Raw genomic sequence first — 7,887 nt, 5'->3', positions numbered from 1 at the left:
GGGATGTGGCCAGCCCTGCCCAGAGTGTAGCCCTCTCACATGCCAGGGCATCTTGTGGTCTTATTTCACCTGCTCTTAGCTACATGATGACAGTGTTCCAACTGTCTGTCCACCACCAGGACAAACAGCAGAGCCAGGAGGTGTCTCCAGAGGCAGGAGGCAGAGGCAGCTGCTGGCCGCACACAGGGCCCTCTCTCCAGCCTCTCCCTAGGGTCTTCCAAGTGGGTGCAGCTTTGAGCCAGTTTGGTTTCCAGGCTGACACTGGGTGCTGGGTGTGTACTGGGGAGAGGTGACATGAAGTCAATCAGTTTCCAGAGAGATGATGGTGGTGTTTCTTGGTCTGGATTTAATTGACAACATTAGTAGCTTGTGCTGTCTGAGCCCCAAGGTGCCTGGCACCTTCCTCGGCTTGTTCACTGGCTCCTCACCACAGTCCTACAGGAAAGGAGCAGCTTCTTGGCTGCATTTCTGGGAGAGAGACTGATGTGCAGAAAGGAAGGAGCAGCTGCTCTCCCAGGCCGGGACATGAGGAACTTCTGTTCGACCGAACAAGAGCAGGGTGGGCTCTCAGCACAGTTTCTTTTCTGTGGTGAAAAACACTGACCAAAAGCAACTTGGGGAGGAAAGGGTTTATTCAGCTTACGTTCCCACATCACAGTTCACTGAGCAAAACCAAGGCGGAACTCAAGGCAGAGCACAGACCATGGAGGAGCGCTGCGTACTGGCTTACTTCTCTGGCCTGGGCTCAGCCTGCTTTCTTAGATAACCCAGGCTCACCTGCCCAGGGGTGGCACAACCCACAGTGGGCTGGGCCCTCCCACATCACTCAACAATCAAGAAAACACCTCACAAACATGCCCACGGGCCAATCTGATAGAGAAAATCCCCCAGTCCAGGCTTCCTCTTCCCAGGTGGGTCAAGTTGACAACTGATGCCAACTTTAACCCTGGGCCTGGACTCCGTCTTGCCAGCCGGGTGTGGTCGTGCACGCCTTTAATCCCAGCACTCTGGAGGCTGAGGCAGGTGGATCTCTGTGAGTTCAAGGCCAGCCTGGTCTACATAGTAAGTTCCAGGCCAGTTGGGGATAGAGGGAGACCCTGTCTCAAAAAGACAAAACAAAACAAAAAGACATGATCTTGCAAACGTGGCTTTCCCTTCCCAGGGGCTGGTAAGTACTACGTTTGATTAGTGGAGGAATCTGTTGTTAGGATAAAATATAGACAGGTGAGCTGGATGGAAATTGCCTCGAGACTAGGGGCTAGGGATGTGATGTGGACCAGTGACCAACAAGACTAGGGTGCTCCAGTGAGTCCTCCTCCAGTGTGGAGGTGGCTGCTCTCTGAGGGTGGGTGCTCACCCTCCAGTCAGCCATGATGTTACCTAGCCCTGCTGACCCAGTAAGTCAATGAGAACTTCATTTCTCCACTGAAGGGGAGCAGAGCCCTCCTGGACATGTTCCCATGAAGGGTAATATTGTTGAACATGGGGAGGTGTCAGAGTCGCAGATACTGTGTCCCTCATTGCAATGTAGACCCCCCCCTCCCAAGCTCAGAAAAGGGCAAGGCTCTCCTGTTTGAGTGAAGGCCCTAGAGAAGGTCCCCAGACCTTAGACAGCCTGACCTATCTCTACCTTTACCCTCGTCCTACGCTGATGCCGACGGTTACTCCAGGCCTTGTGTGAGTACCACCTCTCTGTCTCTGGGTCACTTCTTTGCTGAATCCTCTTTGACCTCTGTCGTTCCCCTGTGAGGCCAGGAAGAGCCTTCCTCAGGCCTCTATTCTTGTTCCCACCCAGAAGATCTGGTCCCTAAGCAGATGCTTCCCCCGCCCCCAGCAGCTTCCAGCTCCATGGGGCCCAAAGCCCATGTGATTACACTCTCCCGACATGAATGTTTTCATGGTCGCTGGTCCCGGCAACAGGAAGCTGGCAGTAAAAATAATTTATTGGGGGGCTGTTGATAAAGCCCTGCTTATTGCAAACAGTAAATTAAAAGTGAGTGCTTCCACCTTTATTTGCCACCCAGGGAACAATAACGGCCCACAGTGAACTGGGAGGAGGAGGAGAACAAGATATAGAACAATCGTTCAAATTCACCAGTCTTTCTAGCCACCTCATAAAAATTAAGGAATAATTTTTCAAAGAGATAAGGGCTTTAGGGACAAGAAAATCAAAACAACCAAATTGTTCCTGCCCGGAGGAGGTACATGCGGGATGGGAAGGGATTTCTTTTCCCATTTTTAATTTACAAGAACCTTGTAAACTACAAATTAAAGGAGCAACAGCAATTCCGAAGGCTTGATTCATTAAGCCTTTATTTACCCCAATGCCTCCAAAGAAAAATCACTTGCCTACTGAGCATGAGTTATGGGCTAAGTGCTGGCATTGTCCCCAAAGATCCCCCAGACCTCTTCCAGGGTGAAGATACCATGTGCTGAACAGAAATGGTACCTAATAGATGCTCAGGATACAGGGTAGAAATACTGGGTGCTGGGCAGAGGTGGTATCTAATAGATGCTCAGAGCCCAGGGTGGGGATGCCACATGCCGGGCAGAGGTGGTATCCAACACACGTGCAGGGAATTGCCCTTGCGTGAGGACTGATGTCAGACTCATATCCCAGACATTGGTTCTCAGCCTTAGAGGCTCCTTGTCAGTTCAGGCCCTTCCACATCTCATTCCTTATCCACCTGGCCTGATGTCACACTTGTGCCCTCTGTCCATAGTTTCTTTTTCCAGTTTCAATATCTGTGATAAATCTTGGTTCAAAATCACTAAGTAGAAAATTCTCTCTCCAACCAGCTTGAGAGGTGCTCAAAGGCAGAGCCTGCACCTGTCCCCATGTCCTCAGAGCCAGCTGTACAGATGACAGAGCACAACAGGCTCCAGCTCTTCCCTCGTCGTTCATTCTCTCTCTCTAAAACAGAGCAGTGGTCCATTCCTTGGGATCCACTTAGGAGCAGGGGAGGAGGGCAAGTTTTACACCCAGGAGTGCTGTGGGCTGTGGGGATATGGCTCAGGCAAGATGGAGAGCCGAGGGAGCAGTTGAGCTTTGGGGGAGTGTTCGGAGCATTCACTCAGGATAGCAGTGTGGGGGTTGCGGGCAGCTGCAGGGTGTAGCCATGGCCTCGGGGTAAGTTATCATGCCTTGAGGAAGTGATCGCCAGCCCTGAAGTCAGACAGACCCAGACGGCTGCTCAGTACTGGATTCTGTGGGCTCAGATGGTCATACGGGAAGGTGTCTCCATCACAGGATTCCTGGAAGGGTCAGGCAAGGTACTGTGTTTTGAGTCCTAGGCTAGGTGTGACAAATGTGCCATCCTTCCTTTCCTGGAGGTGTAGAAGCCTCCAGAACCATGCATGAACGTCTCCAGATCCCAGGGAGCAGTCTCAGTGGCAGCCAGTCTTGTCTTCATGCCTCTGCCTCTGTGTGATTAAGTTATTACCCCATTTGTTTTAAAGACTTGTCTTATCACCTATTTACAAGACTTATGGATTTCTCATTACGTCCTTTGATAGAACTCAGGCTAAAGTGCTTTCTGCTCTCTCCATCCAAGCTCTGCCTATAAAATATGACAGTGATAATGGACCAGGGATGAGGGAGCAGTGGGGCTTTGAGGGGGTGTGGGTGGCATCCGTCCACCCACCAGGGGGATTTAGTATAGTCATGGGCACTGATGCCAGGTGATTCCTGCTGTGCACTACCAGGGGCCCTAGGTACTAGGTCATTCACTCTAAGATGCAGCCAGGGACTGGAGAGCTGACTCAGTGGTTTAAGAGAACTCGCCACTCTAGTAGAGGACCTGGGTTTGGTTCCCGGCACCTATATCCGGCTGCTCACAACTGCCTATAGCTCCCATTCTAGGGGATCTGAAGTCCTCTTCTGGCCTCTATGAGTCCTGGTACACAGACGGACAAGCAGGCACACACATATACACATGAATTAAACAATAAACTGGAAAGGGTACAGCTAGAATCTGCCCAGAAGGTGAAGGAAGTGTTCCCACGGCCTCCTTAACGTCTAATGCCAGCCTCAGACTTTGAGGTTCCGGGGCCACTGCTGGGTGTGAAAGCTCACTGAGAGGGGCAAAGACATCACCGAGCACCATCACACCCACAGTCACAGTTCATCACTGTGCACAAACCCAGACTAAAGTCAACTGAGGGCTGGAAGGGGTGAGTAGAGTCCTGCGAGTTCCAAATGCAAGTGTGGGGTTGTATTATCTCCTTGCTGTGGAGTCACAGATGGAACCTCCCCATAGTGCTGTGTGACAGGTGCCTAGGGGCATGCTCCAGTGTCCCCGGGTCCCATTGAGCTCTACTAGGGAAAAGGATAGGCATCGTGAAAGTCTCCTGGCCCATAAGCAGAGAGTTGAAATTCCCCTCTCCAGAAAGGCCCTTCATTGGCCGCAGTTCACAGCCCCTGGCGGTCAGCACAGTGGCATTCACATAGCATAAGTCCCCACAGCCTCTGTTGCCACCAGAAAGCTGAGCATGGGGACCCATTGGAGGCCCGGTGCTTGGGCCAGCCTAGCGCTGAGCTGGAGTTTCCCTCTGGGGGTCTCTGTGGGGGGTCTTATACTTTGGTGCTGTCTGTTGGCGAAGGCCCTCCATCAGTGAAGGGCTCTGGTCCTGGTGTCCCTATGTCAGCAGCCCCTGAAACGCCTCAGACAGCTCGATGTTGAGCAGAAATTCAGTGTTAGCCTCTTCTATTACCCTGTGCTTGACCTCCAGTGTCACCTCGAGTGTCCATGCATGCACGGTAGAGCTGCTTGAACTTGGCGGGGCTGTCGAAGTTGCAGAAGGTGAAGAAGGCCAGGCCCTCACCGGAGCTGGGCAGGTTCAGGGCCTTCTGTGCAATCTTTGCCAGATCTGGCCTCTGGAGAGGTTTCCCAGGTAGTGGGTATACCATGGGCCACCAGCAGCTCAGGCTGTGTATGTTCCACCTCGTGATATTGTGCGCTGGTGTGTAGGGGATTATCTTCTGCCAGTGGGGCCCATACCAGAAGGCCACGTCCTCCTCCAGGGCAGCCTTACCGTGCAGCTCCTCAGGGAAGTAGAGGGGAGCCTAGATCTGGTCCTGCTTGTTGCAGTCGATCTCCTCCTCCAGGGCCATCCACGCAGAGGTGATACAAGGAGGTGTCACCAGCTCAAAGCCTTCCCGGGTCACCTGGCCCTTCTGAAACTTCCTCACGAACTTGGCATTCTCTGCCTGGGTGTGCACCACCTTGGTGGCCTCCTTTAAGGCTTCAGACAAATCCTGGGACATGCTTGTTGGCTGTGGTTGCTCCATCATGGGGCTGGGCTAGCTCAGGCCGGCTCCAGAAGCCTCTGTTGCTGCTGGCTCTGCTTTTGGGGTGTTGGGGAAGCTCCAGAGGCAACCGGCCCAATTTCCTGTCTTTGTTCTGTTCCCGCCTCTCCCGTAAGCATCAGAACCTCTCTCCTTCCGCCGGTGTGGACCAGACTCAGTGTACCTGGGGACTTCCAGCTGCTCAGTTGGAGATGGATGTCCGTCCTCCGGAGGCCTTCATTGCTTGTGTGGGAAGAAAAGGCAGACGTGGCTGTGCCCTCCAAGGGTCCATCACCCTAGCTGTCCTCAGGGGCACTCTGTTCTTCCTGCAGACAGAATCCACCCTGCTTCTCCTTGGCCCGACAGACCCTTCTGTGGGGCTGGGGATGCCCCCTTCCCTTGGTTCCCTACTGCCTTCTAGGGTCAATGCTGGAGCTGTTGGAGGCCAGGGGAGCCCAGGATGGGAAGCTGCGTGCTTTGCTGTCCAGGAGGCCGGCTGGTGGGTGGCCCGGCTGCGGTCACAGGTGTCTGTCTGTGGTTCTACCTGGAGTACAAGGACTGGTGGCAGCTCCCTGTTGGGCAGCCTCGGTGGCGTGTGAGGAGCCTGGATTGTTAATCAATTACTGCTTATTAAGTGTGTTTCCTTCCTTAGTCTTTTCTTTGCGCTTCATTAGCCCTTCCCGGGTTTTGGTGATTTTCAGGCACCATCGAATGCAAGATCACTTCTTTTATTAGGTAATTTATTTTCTGGGTACATTTTTAAAGGTCAATTAATCAATTTAAGTGGAGGGGTGGGTGATGAGACTCCAGTGCTGTGGGATAGAGGAGCGGCTGGGGGTCCCTTGGGGGCAGGCTTGCTTTTTCTTCTGATGTGGAGAGTGAAGGGCGTGGGCGGACTCGATCAGCTGGGGCAAGGTGGCACACTGCCAGGAAGCCGGGCTCTCCTGCCCCCTGCCCTGCCTGGAAGGTGGCAGCCACAGCAGAGGGTAGAGAAGAAAAGGAGGGTGACCAGGAAGGTGGGAGAGAGAGCCGGCATCCCGCAGCAGTAGGCAAAGTCTGTGCAGCCGATCCCATCGGAGAAGCCCAAATCAGCTCAGCCTCCCCGTGCCTTGTAAATAATAAATAAATACTAAATAAAACACAGTAAATGTTCAACCAGAAAGAAACACACTGGAAGCCAAAACAGAACTGCCATCGGCAAGTTTCACCTGCTGGGCTGCGTGCAGCAAATTGCCTTTGTTTCTGCATCTCTGCGTTGACCCAGGAAGGGGTGGTTTGAAGTTGGGGATCTCAATGGGCTGAGGTGGGTGCCATCCCAGCTCCACGTCTGCCTTTCCTGTTCGATGTTAGGTGGTGGAAAAGTCCCTCTGATGAGGGAAGAACCAGTGTTCTCCAGGAGGCCTGGGTTTTTCCAAGCAGGTATTTTCTCTGGGCATTGAATATTGTTACAGCTGGTTATTTATAATAACAAGAAATCCTAGAGCCAAGAATGAAGGCTGACTGTGTGCTGGGGGTTTTAAATATCTTTATTATTTTTCTTTCTTTTAATGTGTATGAGTGCATTGCCTGCATGTATGTAAGTGCACACATGTTGTATAATGCCTGTGGAGGTCAGAAGAGGGTGTCAGAACCCCTGGAATTGGAGTTATGGATGGTTGTTAGCTGCCATGTGGATGTTGGGAACCAAACCTGGGTCCTCTGTAAGAGCAGCTCTGTGGAGCCACCTCTCCAGCCCCATGCTGGGGGTTTTGTACAGGCCATGAGAGATGTCGCTACTTCCTTCCACGTGGAAAGCTACCATTGTTCCTGCCTTACAGCAGTGGACTAACGCCCATCTGGTGACTCCCCACTCAGCTGGTCTGCTGATTCTGAACAACAGGGGGCAGTCAGCTTGGTCTTGGGGAAGTGAGGCACGGATCCCCTGACTCTGGTGTCCATACTCCGTCTCCTGGTGGAGGAGAACAGTGAAAAGAAGCAGTCTTGTTTACACACTGTCAGGAAGGGCCACGCTTTTGATAAGCACAGCTCTTCAGGGCGGGACAGGACTGGACCGCTTGTTCCACGTGGGAGAGCTGTTCTCGTTGGTTTGCAAACATTTGTGCCTTTTCTCACTTCTGTCGGTGGACTGATCCATTCCGAGTTTTCAGTTCAAAGGGGGTTCGTTAAAGTAGGACATAAATAGCAATACCAATGGGATACAAACACCACAGCTTAAAATAACCAAGCAGTGTAAACAGTGTCAGCTGGTTCTAGCACTCACAGATGTGTGTGGGGCGGGTCAGCCGGAAGGGAACATTTGTGCCTTTTCTCACTTCTGTCGGTGGACTGATCCATTCCGAGTTTTCAGTTCAAAGGGGGTTCGTTAAAGTAGGACATAAATAGCAATACCAATGGGATACAAACACCACAGCTTAAAATAACCAAGCAGTGTAAACAGTGTCAGCTGGTTCTAGCACTCACAGATGTGTGTGGGGCGGGTCAGCCGGAAGGGATTTTTTTTTTTTGGTGAGTGATGACTACAAGTAGAAAAGAGAAGCTTAAGAAAGTGAGGTGGGGGGCCAGGGCGATGGGGGCTGGGGAGATGGGGACTGGGGAGATGG

The 7,887-nt window shown here is 52.4% G+C and overlaps 1 pseudogene; it reads right to left on the bottom strand.

Moving 5' to 3' along the window:
- Positions 1–4,442: 4,442 nt before the first annotated feature.
- On the bottom strand, positions 4,443–5,290 carry LOC103731065 (annotated as a pseudogene).
- Positions 5,291–7,887: the final 2,597 nt, after the last annotated feature.

The sequence above is a fragment of the Nannospalax galili genome, unplaced genomic scaffold (assembly GCF_000622305.1).
Source record: "Nannospalax galili isolate Female #2095 unplaced genomic scaffold, S.galili_v1.0 scaffold1254, whole genome shotgun sequence".
NCBI lineage: Eukaryota > Metazoa > Chordata > Mammalia > Rodentia > Spalacidae > Nannospalax > Nannospalax galili.
Note: the sequence above shows the minus strand (reverse complement) of the source record. Positions and strands in the feature narration are given on the sequence as shown.